Source organism: Ostrea edulis, chromosome 7 (assembly GCF_947568905.1).
Source record: "Ostrea edulis chromosome 7, xbOstEdul1.1, whole genome shotgun sequence".
Taxonomy (NCBI): domain Eukaryota; kingdom Metazoa; phylum Mollusca; class Bivalvia; order Ostreida; family Ostreidae; genus Ostrea; species Ostrea edulis.
The window spans coordinates 40,211,546-40,225,425 of NC_079170.1; the positions used below are offsets into that span (position 1 = coordinate 40,211,546).

At 34.3% G+C, this 13,880-nt stretch overlaps 1 long non-coding RNA gene and 1 pseudogene across 1 annotated transcript; both read right to left on the reverse strand.

Annotated features, from left to right (window-relative positions):
* Positions 1-2,670: 2,670 nt before the first annotated feature.
* LOC130048672 (uncharacterized) lies at positions 2,671-4,302 on the reverse strand (annotated as a pseudogene).
* An 8,893-nt stretch (positions 4,303-13,195) lies between these two features.
* Positions 13,196-13,863, reverse strand: LOC130048134 (uncharacterized). The gene is made up of 2 exons (XR_008796977.1): positions 13,724-13,863; positions 13,196-13,496 (listed from the first exon to the last, which is right to left on the reverse strand). It is a non-coding gene; the product is annotated as an uncharacterized LOC130048134 (long non-coding RNA).
* Positions 13,864-13,880: the final 17 nt, after the last annotated feature.

Consider the following 13,880-nt stretch of genomic DNA (forward strand, 5'->3'; position numbering starts at 1 on the left):
AACGAACTTAGAATTAATTCCACTTTTGGTAATCGTACTGCATAGGCATCGGAACCGGGTGAAACTAAGCCCCTCACTTTGTTTGCAAAGAGAGATATAAAATAGGCATTGAAAATTGGGGCTTAGGCCCTCCAACGGTTTTGACAGAGTTAGCTCAATTCTCTGATTTCATTTTGTATTTATGACATTAATCACTGTTTGTTAAATTGGCCATACTATATAAACTGTATGAATATAAAGATGATAATATTGCTGACCGCTATTAATCAATTTATTATACTCAGTTTATAACATTTTTAAATTGTACGGCCCGTGGGGGGTTAGAATAGGTCCTCAGCATCCCTTTGCGTGTCGTAACTAAGAGGCGACTTAATGGGGCCCGTGGGAATCCGGCATTCCCTTGCGTGTTGTAAGATGCGACTTACGGATCATGAGACCCGAAAAACTGAAGCCCCGTGTCACAGCACGATCAAGATCCCCTCTTGCTCAAAGGCCCTGAGCGCCGAGCATAGGTCTAAAATTTGGAGCCCTTCACCAGCAATGGAGACGTCTGCTTATGAGTGAAAGATTCCCGAACAGGGTGTAAAACTACAAATAATCAATCAATCAATCAATGAATCGTTTAAATTGCACCACTAAGCGGTTTAATCTGGAAAAAATTAACCTGAACAGTAGCATTCTAAAACTACCTTTAAACTTTACATTGCACCGCGTATACATCATTCGTCCTGTCATATTGGTTGTTCAAATTATCAGAACTAGTTTTATTTGTTTATATATTACCATCCTGTCATTGATAGAATTCGTTTAAACCTTTTTGATAATCTTTATTTTCCTTTCGTGAACTGAAAGATAACGGTTCACAATGGATGACAATTCCAGAGTATCATTTGTTAAGAAAATACTATGTGAAGTGCTGAATGCATCAACGAAAGGGTGGGCAGCACTGAAATCGCTAGTCTTGTTGAAAAAGAAAAGCATTAAGGTTGTATGTTTACCATCTGTATCTCAGAGCGATTTTGAAAGCAAGATTTTCAAAGGTGATCAATACTTGATCTTGTATCCTTCTGACGCTCCTCAAGGTCAAACTCCAGTGAAGGAGTTAGGTGATGGTAATTGTTTTATCGCTCAATTTCCCTTTCAATATCTGGATGTAAAAAGAACCATGATGAAATGCGAGTTAGAACTTTATTTGAACTGGTTCATAAAGAAAAATGATATTTGATAACTGACATTTTAGGCAAAATATCGAAAAGTGCATTCTCGATGTCATATTCGTATGAGACATCGCTTTAAGTAGTGATTGCATGGGCCATTGAAAATTAATGAATCTATGATTATTTTTTTTAATTTTACATATTTTGTAGTTAACAGTATTTGTAACTCATTATCAAAGTATTATATATGGTTTTGACAGAAATTGTGACGCTACAATTGTCATAGTAACCCCTCTTGTCGACTTCCCGTAATAAATGGTACAGGTATTTCAGATTGTATTTAAAATGATACAGAAGGGGTAAGTGATACAAATTTTTTATCAAATTGAAGTTAAAGCCTTAAATGATATAAAATTTGTATTAATATGTCCATTTATTTTCATATGAAGTAGAAGCAGGGCTGCTTATGAGCAATTTTTAGAAGGCAATTATTCACCAAAGCAGACATATTTTCACACCCCGAGAAATAGATAACCAATTAATTTATTTTTATTTTCAAATATGTTTTAACATATGTTAGTAGAAATTTTTCCTGAAAGTATCAATATTGGTTTTCAGGTTTACAATGGCGCTATGATCATTATAATTACCCCCCCCCCTCCTTACATAAATGCTGCAGGTGATAATTACAATAAATAAATCATGCATCTTGCATGCATTTATTTTAACTTGTATTAAAACTATAAAAATGTTTTCATGTTTCTTATTGAATTTATTCCACATAGAACGATAGTACTGTTGCTTTGCATATGTTTTTATTACTTTCTGTTTGAAATTACTTGTATATTCATGCTCTGAAAGTGTATGTTAAAGACGCGGGGAATTTAACACAGCCGATGCAAACTGTGCATCGTGACGTCGATACCTGCAACGTCTTTATTTTATTTTTCTCCTTTCAAACTAAGCGATTATGAAACAACAGCAATTTTTTTTTAATTATAAGAAATAACTGAACTAATTGAGAAAAATATATTAACAGCAAGTGCTGCTTTTCAGAATACACACTTTTTGATTTCTCTTAAAGGACACAACGCATGTTTCTAAACTTTTTCATTTTTTCAGCAAAATTAATTCTTTTTATGCCTAAAACTATTTTAAATGTGTTTTAAATGAAATATTTTGCGTAGTTTTCGAGTTTGAAAGCGATGAAATACAAATCTTGCGATATGTATATTTTCTTTCGCTAGTTTACGCGCCATTATGTGTGACGTCATATGCACCCTCGGGTTTGAAAACATCTATTATCCATTTCATAAACATATTTGCTTTGATAAGTAAATCATTTTTGTACCTAGGATCTGGTCATCTTCAGCATTACCATTAGAACTACTTTTCAAGTACCTACATATGTATAATGATAAATCAAGCATAACCCGAATATAAACATTCTGGGGGTTTTAAGTATCAATATACTTAGAGTGTATCTAATAACTTAGGTAATGGTATTATGATTTCATTTTGATTTCATCTTTTTACAGGATTTCATTGTGAGATGCATGTTTATCTGCAAGTAATTGGAATTGATTACAATATACCTGTTACTGATGGCACAAACAATCCTAACAAAATCTCCAATGTACGGAACCTGGCTCGTTGGCAGGATTTTCCCAAGGTAACGCCATTGCTTTATCCTACCATTCGCTGACTCAACCACCCATCTGATCTGTGATTTTAAAATATGTTTACATAAATATATTATGAAGATATGTTTTTCTGTAACTAAGTTCTTTGCATTGCAAAATAAACCTAAAATTCACAGACTTACCTTTGTCACTAATCGACTAATATTTGCACTTTCAGTTGACATCTGCCTGTCTCCATGAGCCATAAAGGATGGCATCTGTGCCTTGATACCTAGTTCCTCCAAGTAATCCAAGGAGTCTCTGAAACCACGGTCCACCACAAATACATCATCCTCGCAAACCCATCCCTGTATGTCATCGATATTTCTTTTCAAAATGTGGTTGAGTATGGAGGCATCATTGTTTTTTGCAATGTAAGGACCTAATACAAAAACAAAGTAGCCGGTCGATGACACAATGGCCATAGGTTTCACAAGTGGCCTGCCTTTGTGGAGACTGTAAGATTGAGGATGAAATCTAAAATTACCACTTTTGTTGATGTAGATGTACGTCCCATCCAATATAAGTATGACTTGCTGAATTGTGTCATCACCAAAAAGTGTCTGGGCAAGGGGTCGCGTATGCTTATTGATTATCTCCTCTCGTGTTATGTGACTAAATCCAAGGTTTTCTGTGACAAAACCCCCGGTCATCAATATATTGCGGACAGCTCGCACACTCCTTTGTATACTGGATTTGGAAACATTAAACAATGTGGACAAAATCTTGTTTGACTTCCCTCCTCTCAATTTTAGCAAAAAGATTGCAAGGTTCGTTCTGGTAGTTCTAGCAGGAGTTGTTTTGATTTTCCCCTCGATAAACAGCATCATGTCATTGAAAGAAGCTTTCGATATCCCTAGGAGATCTATATATTCAGTGTCTGTAAGACTTTCACTGTCAAAATCTAGCCTTGCTTTCTCACTTCGTAGAATCTCGGTTCTTAAGAACTTGATTAGCTCAGTTATTGAAGTTTTATTGAAATTTGTTGTTCTTGCTGCTGGGTTCAAACTTTCAATGTCTCTCTGAAGGTGTTTTGGGCAGCAACGAGCTCCAGCAAGAATTATGACTTCTTTGGTGATAAATATTCGAGGACGAAATCCCACTGAAACCACAACTAGCTTTGGCCCTGGCCTTTTGCAGATGCAACATGTAGCACGTCCTCTTGATGTGCAAGGAAAAGGAAGGGTTACCGATGGTGGACTGAACCGAGGTATTAAAGTTGGAGATGTTGATGGTGCTGATTCACCTTGACAATTTGTCGTGCTCGCCATGCTGTGAATTTTGCGTTTTATGTGACGTGCAAACATGCACCTACATCTGTTGCATAGGAAGTCATCGTCACCTGGTGTTCTCCCAGATAGTTTGGAGATAACGACTCTGTATTTTCTTGCAATGCTCTATCTGTCTTTCTGCCGTACCACTCGTGGACAATTACAACAGTTGTAAGATTTCCTACCAGGCATCTGAAATGTCAAATAATATATGTTTCATTTTACATATTTTTTCTCTGTTACTTTACAGGGGGGTGTTATTTCCACCCCACCCCCTTTTCTATAGCAAATAAGACCTATAAAAGTAACATTAAAAACCCTCGAAATCCTAGAGCTTTGGAAGGCTTTGCCCACTGAACTCCCACCAGGACTTTGCTTTAAACTAACGAAAGGCCTTAATTATTAATGCTAATTGAATTAATTGTTCAAACTACCCTTTTCCATCAGTTAGATTTAAAAATATGTCCACCTACTCAGGAAAGAGATGCTTCATATATTTAATTTGTTCTTGAAAATTATTGATTAACATTCTGCCCATATTTCTTTTCAAGTACTGAAATGCATGCATTAATTATTTGCATTTTTGTAATTTTCTTTGAAATTATAATTATGCAGTTACCAAAGAAAGAAAAAAAAAAAACCAAGAAGACAAATCTGCAGATTTTTTTTTACATGTTACAACACACTATATAATTATACAGTATCATTTTGCACAATTATTTTGGTAAATACATTTTTTCAGCAGGGGGTGTGTCCTTGTGATTCATACAGATTTATCGCCCTTTATGGTGATTACATAGTCTTTCAATAAGGAATATTTTACATAGTTGTCATGTAATATATTTTTTGAATGTACAAGATATTATTATGAACCTTTTTATACACCAAAAGTTGATTTTAGTCAATGTGTCATGCATGCGGATATATCAAATTTGAAAGTGCAAAAAAAAAAAAAAAAAATATTGAAAAATTCTACAATTTTATGCAACGTTATTGATAAAATCATTCAAAACGCATGTGTGAGTCACTTAAACTCAAATAACACAAAGTTATTGATCACTTTGTTGTTACCGTGGTAACAAGGACAAAGTCCCTGAAAAAACAGTGAAATATACCTCTTTAAAGTCCAAAAAAGAAATACAATTAAAATAATAAGATGCATATTTTTTTTTTAGTTTAAGGTAAATGAAAAAGTCTTATATAAAATTTTGTTGAAATAAGAAAGTTAAATATCTCAGCAAAAAATGGTTGACATGGCATTGTATACAGTCAAAAATTCAATAAAACAATAGATTTTTGAGCTAACTTTTTTCAGAAACGCAACACAATCATGCAAAGTCTTTCATATAGAAAGAAATAACAAATGCTAGATTTTTATTCAAACAAATAAAATCAGTTAAACAACTTTTAGTTTTTTGTTACTGGCCTTACCAAAAACACCAATTGTTTTTCATGTTCAGCTACATTTTCAAATATATATCTTATTACTAGGCTAATGATCTAATTTAGGTCAAGAACATTTGCCTTCTGTGTGCATTAATTACTTTCTAATGACATGCTAAATTCTATTGAACCTTGTAAATGACCTTATCCTACAATCTCAAGGTCCCATACATTAACCAATGACCTTCATATTTAATCAGTTGACCTAAACTGCATTTGGATTTAATTTAAACTTGTATATATCTTTATCTACTAACGAACCTGTGTATTTTTTTAAATCACATATTGCTGTGGTTTATATATATTATAGTTTATATATGACTGCGCCCATGACAAAAGGTCCTTATTGCATATTCAAGAGAACAAAGAAATAACGTCACAGAGATTTGACGTTATGTAGGCCTAGCGCCATTACTTAAAGATGCATATCCCTATGTACACGTACATGATTAAAAACCACGTGTTAGATTTAGGCTAGTATGCACGCTTTAAACCAAAAAAAAAAAAAAAAAAAACAAAAAAAAAAAAAACAATTTGGAAACAATAAGTTTAGATAAAATATTTATGGAATTTATGATATTTTATTTAAGAATCTGAATGTTCCGCGTCGGTTTCTTTCCGCAGCGGACCGGCAAAAATAAAACATGTAGGTAACAGCAGATATAGGCCAATCCGAAAACATGAGTTATCTTTCCTTGATCCGGAACGTAGTACGCTTGCGTAACAGTAGGTTAAGACTTCCGGGTAGTATATTCGAGAAGCGTCATTATCAACAGTGCAGAAGGCCGCAAAGATAATGCTGTATAATTTTGCAGTAATCACGCCAACAAATATGTTAACGTTAATAAAAGATCTCAATGCATAGGTTTACTTCATACACGTGCAAATAACCAACTTTGCCTGTAAAAATAATAGAAAATTAATGTTGTAAGTAGAGGAGGACACCCCCCCCCCCCTCTCCGATAGGATGTTCTATCGTTAAACTGATGTAATTTCCTACGACGGGCCTGTCCCGAGACGCAGTAAGATTATTCTAACTACCCCCCCCCCCCATATTTTCCAGGATTTCACGTGTTTTATAACTGAAATTAGTTTATATCATATATTGCATACATTTCCTCAGGATCTATAGCCCGTGTTTTAATACAGTCAGATTTATAATAAAATATCAGAAGTTACTTGTTCAATAGCAATGTAGTACATTCAGTGATGAAAGTTCTGCCACGATGTACGTCTAGGTATGTCGGACTGACACATCTGGATTCTGAAAATGTTCATCTCCTTCGATTGGTGAGTAAAATTTGTAAATGAAGCAGAGGCCACTGACAGATTTCCAGCTGTCTGCCCACAAATTTTATACAGTTTCAAATACAAGTATAACCATAAAGAATTTCGTCGTCACAAACCATCTTTAAACTGACATGCAATGCTTTGAAAATAAAATAACGTATAATTGAACACCCTGAATTTATAGTCGGCAAGAGTATGTACCTGTAAATACAGCCATTTTGAGTAAAATATTCGGAGTTTTACTCAAATTATTTTGTAAATTTGTGGCGAAAGGGGGTGTCTAAATCTGTCATTGCAATTTCTTTTATGACACGATACGTGCCTATACATAATCAAATAGATTTCAAGGGGGCTAAAACGAATAAAAGAGGGAAGATACAGAGACGTCAAAAGCATTGTATTAGGGGGGGGGGGGGGGGGGGTAAACTTACCTATCCCCCAGAGAGTACATTTGAGAATATGCCCCCCCCCCCTTCCGGGATCACACAGGTCTATGAAAAATAATTTATATCAGTCTAACAATATTCAACAAAATTAATAAAAAATATTATTTAGTTACCTATTTTACTGCATTTTAAACATATCAGTTGATATTAACAATCCTAGCTTCATGCTGCAGTGTACAAAATGATTTGCACGTCCACGTCCAGGTACTTTGAAGAAAGTTACCCAATGATTGCAATCTGGTTTATTTTTGAAAGAGTCGATTGGTGGTGGTGGAATAAATTTAGCCCTGATAAAACAATGAAAGCGTTGATTTCCTATTTTAATTGATTTCTTTTATTTTGAAAAGAGGGGGGGGGGGGGGCGGGGGGCATTTTACATGTATGCAAGATCTTCTCACCACAGGCACTCGACGTTTTAAATATCTATAATAAAAAAAAATGCCTACAAAATAATTATGTCAGTCGTTATTGGATACATATGTAAACAAATGAATGTCTGGGTGATTTCCAATTTAATTTTTAAAATCCCCCCTCCCCCCGAAAATCACTCCCGACTCGATCAAGAAATTCTTCTTCTTTTTTTCCATTAACATTTTCTAACTCACTCGTACAAATGATTTCAACTGTTCTCGATTTTGAACAGCGCCCATACTAATAATATATGAGCAGTCTGACTGTGTTACTACCCGGAAGTTGTCATATTCACACTAAATGTAAGAATACAAAGAGAGATAACTCACGTTTTCGGAAAGGCCTATAGCAACGCAAATCCATGAAGGTTCATCTAATATTGTGTTTATTTCTTTGAACAATCAATCCTGAATGAATCTGAGGTTAAAAAAAAAAAATTCATAATTTTCAATCCACTTTCTAAAAATTCATGATCCGCCTCGGCTGCGGCTATGTTTACACTGTCAAGTCGATGTTAAACAGACGATTTGTCATACATCCCCAATTTATTAGGTTATACCCTATCATTATTCATTATACATAATTTACAGACTAGTAAACAGTCATGAAAAACTTGAATATTTTTGAGTTTAGTGGATTCTGTATGAAAAAGCTGTGAGTTTAGTAATCCTATTTATTATATACCCATCAATGTATCGTTCGTTGATACTGTGGATTTCACAGCGTGTGATCCGGTTTTCCGGATCACCACACTGTGTTTTTCTGATTCCGTATCAGTATCCGCTGAAACTGATGCCGTCACAATGACGTCACAATGCAACAACACAACGTTATTTGTGGGGAATATTGAGCACGTCACAAAACAAAAAAGTATATCTGCGTACACAAAACATAATTTCACTGTATGTCTGTATTTTTTTTATAATTTGGATTACATTAGTATCTTATAAATGCGGATTTAAAATATATAGGGGGTATATAATAAATTTATCATTACTACAGTAACTTGATCCGAAGAGTTGGATCACGTCTCGTTGACAGGCGCGGATCATCAGATCAAAATCGACGCTTCGCGTCTCGTGTGATCTGATGATCCGCGCCTGTCAACTCGACGTGATTTGACTCTTCGGATCAAGTTACTGTAGTAATAATGTATATTTATTATATGCCCATCAATGTATCGTTCGTTGATACTGTGGATTTCACAGCGTGTGATCCGGTTTTCCGGATCACCACACTGTGGTTTTCTGATTCCGTAGTATCCGCTGAAACTGATGCCGTCACAATGACATCACAATGCATCAACGCAACGTTTTTTGCTTAAGATATTGGCCGCGTCACCAAAAAAAAAAAAAAAAAAAAAAACTGTACACGCAAAACATAATTTCACTGTATGTCTGTATTTTTGATAATTTGGATTACATTTAGTATCATATAAATGTGGATTTAAAATGCATAGGGGGTATATAATAAATTTATCATTACTACAGTAACTTGATCCGAAGAGTTGGATCACGTCTCGTTGACAGGCGCGGATCATCAGATCAAAATCGACGCTTCGCGTCTCGTGTGATCTGATGATCCGCGCCTGTCAACGAGACGTGATGATCAAGTTACTGTAGTAATAATATATATTTATAAATCCAAGAGAGATAACTCTGAGACAATAACTTGCTAGTCACATGTTTAATATGTATACGGTGTGACCGTTGGACCGAGCGAAGCATGTGATGGTCATTGGAGTGTCCCAAGTGGTAATCATAATTCCGTTAAGTACGGTAGATTATGATTTATTTAAAAATATGTATTTTTAATGAAATTTTCCTTGCGCTAAAAACCCACTAACATCTCAATATTAAAGGGGTTTATATGGGGACAACAGTTTTACAGGACCCGCCTATTCATTGAACGCGGGAAATAAAACGCAAGGCGACGTAAGCTTAGCCTGGTTCTATCCTTAGTACGTAAGTCCTCGAGCTCGCGCTGCATACTTCACCGCATATTCTGGTTCCCGAGGCCTTCCGATGTGAGGCTAACGTAAACTGTGCATTCTGACGTCACATTTAGCCTCGACGTTTTTCTCTTTTTCAAAGCAAACAATTATAAACAACAATAGTACATTCCGTATGCAATGAAAAGGGCCGTTATAAAACTAAACAAAATCAACCAATAGATTCAAAATGGTAAAAATGTAACCATAATTTTATCGTATATTCTTTAAAGGCACTCATGAACTCGTTCATCTATTTAGTCGCATTACGGTTTTATATGTAATTATTTGCTAAAACTTGTTACAATGATAATTATAATATTCACTTTGAACAAACTGAGTCTTTAAATAACGAATTGCACGTCAAAGTCTCCTATTATTGGCATTCAAAATAAAACACGAATAACTGTTGAAGCAGGTAATGAAAAAATAAATAGCGGCGCCCATATGGATCACGAAAATATCAGTGAACGTATATAGAGATTATCTCTTTTTCTTTTGCTGATTTTGACTTTTTTCTTTTACATACGTGTTACCTTTAGAGCCTTGCTTCGCGGACGGGCCTTCGGCCCGTAGGAGCTTCGCTCGGTATTAAACAATTATTACCAGATGTAAATATATCACATTAGGCAGCAGATTTGAAGTCAAATTGTGCAATCTTCGTAACACGATATCTAGGATTTATATCGTTTTCCAGATTTATAAATTCATTTGAAGCCGACATTAGGGTCTTCCGAAGATGAATAAGTTATTAACACATTTACAGTCATTGGTCTAAATTTGAGAGTTTCTGACACACATTAGGCCTATAATTTTCCAAAGGGGGGGGGGGGGGGCAGCTAGAGGGGATGTTCGGAAAAAAAAGAAATAAAAAAAAAAACGCAGAGGAATATCGAATGATTATTGACAAGCAATCAAAAAAAAAAAAAAAGAACCACCCCAAATGCATGGCTATAAGAATTGAAACCTAAATAGTGTTATCATTCCTTAACTTCGAATGCAAAATCTGGGGGGGGGGTGTAAGTAAAAACAAAGAAAATATTAATGTATCAAAAAATAGGACACCTTCCCCTCCCCACCTCCATCCTGGTACATTGATTTTTTGATACATACATGTAAGATGTTGGAATAAGTAGGCCTCAAGTATTTCTATATCGAAATCTCTATGAGGTGTATTGTTTTATTACATTTAAAATATGGATGTGGTCTTAAATACACGAATTATAGAATTTGTAATTGGAAAACGTGTGTGCTATACTCATAGCCAAATAATGATATAGGAATGGGATATTTATTAGAGGATCTACCAACAAAATACCACGCTTTCTCATCAGAACAACAACCCACATTGTTACGTATACAATAATTTGAAATATGAATTGCATTATAATAGAAATTACATTGACCATTTGATAGAAGATAAATTATTTCAGTGAGAATGAAATATTTTGAATACACAAAAAGTGCGTCACAATACATGTTGAGTATGACGCAATATGAGGTGAAAGTGTGACGTCAGCATTGATACTGATTGAGTGTAGAAAAGGATTTAGATATTCTTTGTTGTTTTTTAAAGAGAAACAAGTGTTCTACACTAGACATACTTGGAATCTTATTTACCGGTGTTTACTATTGATTTACTAGATCTATCTGTCATTGGGACAGTTTGTATGAATTTGGAATTATTACATGGATTCTAACTTCACTATGAACTAACATATCAAATTTAATTTACTGAAAAATAAGCTAATCTCTACACCACCTTTCAAGTTTCCTGTTAACTGAATTCCTTACTGACCATCCAGAATTTTTTATGTTGTCTGCAAAGTGATATTCATTAATTTCTTCCTTTAATTCTAGAGAGTTCACATCAAGGGGGGTAATAATTGTGTAAAATAGTAGGCCCTAATGTAGAGTTTTGAGGGGTTTTACAAAAAAGGGTAAATTGTTTAACTGTTTTTATTTACTATATTGGTAGTATAGATAACTGTCTTAAAAACGGCATGTAGAAGTAATGTCAGCCCTGCTGCGTTTCAGAGAAAATAGTGTCTGAAAAGAAGTCATAAATGCTCTTTTTTACCTTAATTCATGACTTATTTTTAAGAATAATCAAGAAAATACACATTTTTTCAATCACAAGTACAATAATCTAAGTGCTTTCTTGAATTTCCATTCAATGTACATTGTTGGGAAATTGTTTTATTAGAAATATTTGTGAAAAGATTAAAAACTCAACATCTAATGATTTAACTGTGGGTACGGTCCGTTGCCATGGAAACACGACGCATGGTTCCAGTAATTTTCTCTTTTTTAACATTGATTATTACCATACACAAAAGTGTGAGAGTTTCATTCAGATTTGTGATTTTTGTACTTTCCACTTTTTTAAAGAAAATTCTCAATGGTTACTGACAGCTTCTCTTACAGCAATGAATAAATTGCGCTTGATATATTTTGGAAGTTTTTAACTTAGAGTAGTGTTGTATGAAAGTGACAGTAATGTACAACAACATTCCCGGAATGCATTACGTTAATCGACATGCCGCATAATGTCGCTGTTTTTGGTTATGGAGATCGTATATATATAGGCCTATATCTTAAGATAGTAAATTCAATAGGAACTCAATGCATTTAATGATGTAATCATTCTAATAAGAACAATTATATTTATTCTTAGCAATATAATAGGCTCTGTAAATTACTTCTACTAACAAATGTAAGGCTAATACATAGATGTTGTGGGGAAAATATTTATTAACTTAACCCAGAATATTATATGAACTAAACATCTCCTTCACCTGACAGTGTAAATGTAAGACATTTTAAAGAGTCTCATTATTTAGTATAATCTATCAATGAACTTACCTTGAAAGTGGATTTTGGATTGCACCGTGTTAATCAGTTGCTGTGAAATGCATCGTTGTTTCTATAGACGCAACGACGCCGATGACCAGACGACAGTTTTAGCGCTTACCGCTAATTGAAATTCTTAATTAATTTAATTTCGATATAGAGGGTTCCTGACGACATTTTTTTTCACTCAAAATTATTTTAAAATGTTTGAATTTTCATATTCTAATATAATATTTTGCCGTCGATAACCCACTATTAAATAAATTTTAGCTCAAAGTTGACTAAATCGGCGATTTTCCCGGAAATATATTGTCTTTTGTTGATTTTAGCACTTAGTGTACTATTACCAGCATCCGGTCATGTTTAAGCCCCTCATAGCAATCTCTACCCAGAGTTATCGTTCCTGCCTCGCTCCACTAATACCTCTGCCAACGTCTAAAAAGTATCATACATGCCAACTTTTAAAAATCCCCATGGGGGATTTTGCGCGCGACGACCTTTTTTCAAAGCTCAAAATTCACGACATTTTAGCATGAAAATAAATATTTGTCCTTTCAAATAAAATATCAATCAAATCATTGTTAATGTATCATATATTAACACAACATCAAATGTGTTTGACCATTAACTATATAAAAAAAACTTTGAAAGATATACATTAATATTTTATTAAAATCATCTATTCAGCAAAAAATCTTCTCCAACAAGTCACATACATAATATCAAATAATATTTAAGGTTGCATCCTTTTACACCATACAATAAACATTGGCCGGTCTATATATCAAAATTTAAATTAAAGCACATGCATTTAGGTACGACTGCAAAGGCGATCTTGCTTGTCTGTAAACATGGGCTTGCAGAGACTGGTGGAATAATCTGCATTGCAACCAAAAAAGGAGTGATCTGCCCTGCTATGAAGTTTGCGAACAAAACCTTTGCACCCATGACATCTGAAATAATTACCAGGAAAAAAAAAACACATCAAAATATTCCGTTTTACTTGTAAATTAAGGCTACTTGCTAAATAAAAAATTCAGTACAGACTTGTGCGAATTACGCATCACAAAGTATATTTAATGAATACTACACTATATAGACTATATAATACATCGCTATAGACGGATAGATTTGGATAGCCTATATTATTATAGTTGGAAAAAATATATACTTGACGTACCTTATTGCAAATTTTGGATGCTGTCATCGAGAGGCGGAATGTCCGATTGTTTGGTGGTGACACTAGCATCGTTGTCATTCACGTTTGTGTAAAGGATAGGTCAATTTGAAATCCGTCTTCCCGATTAATTACTATCAAAATATGCTTCGTACTGTCC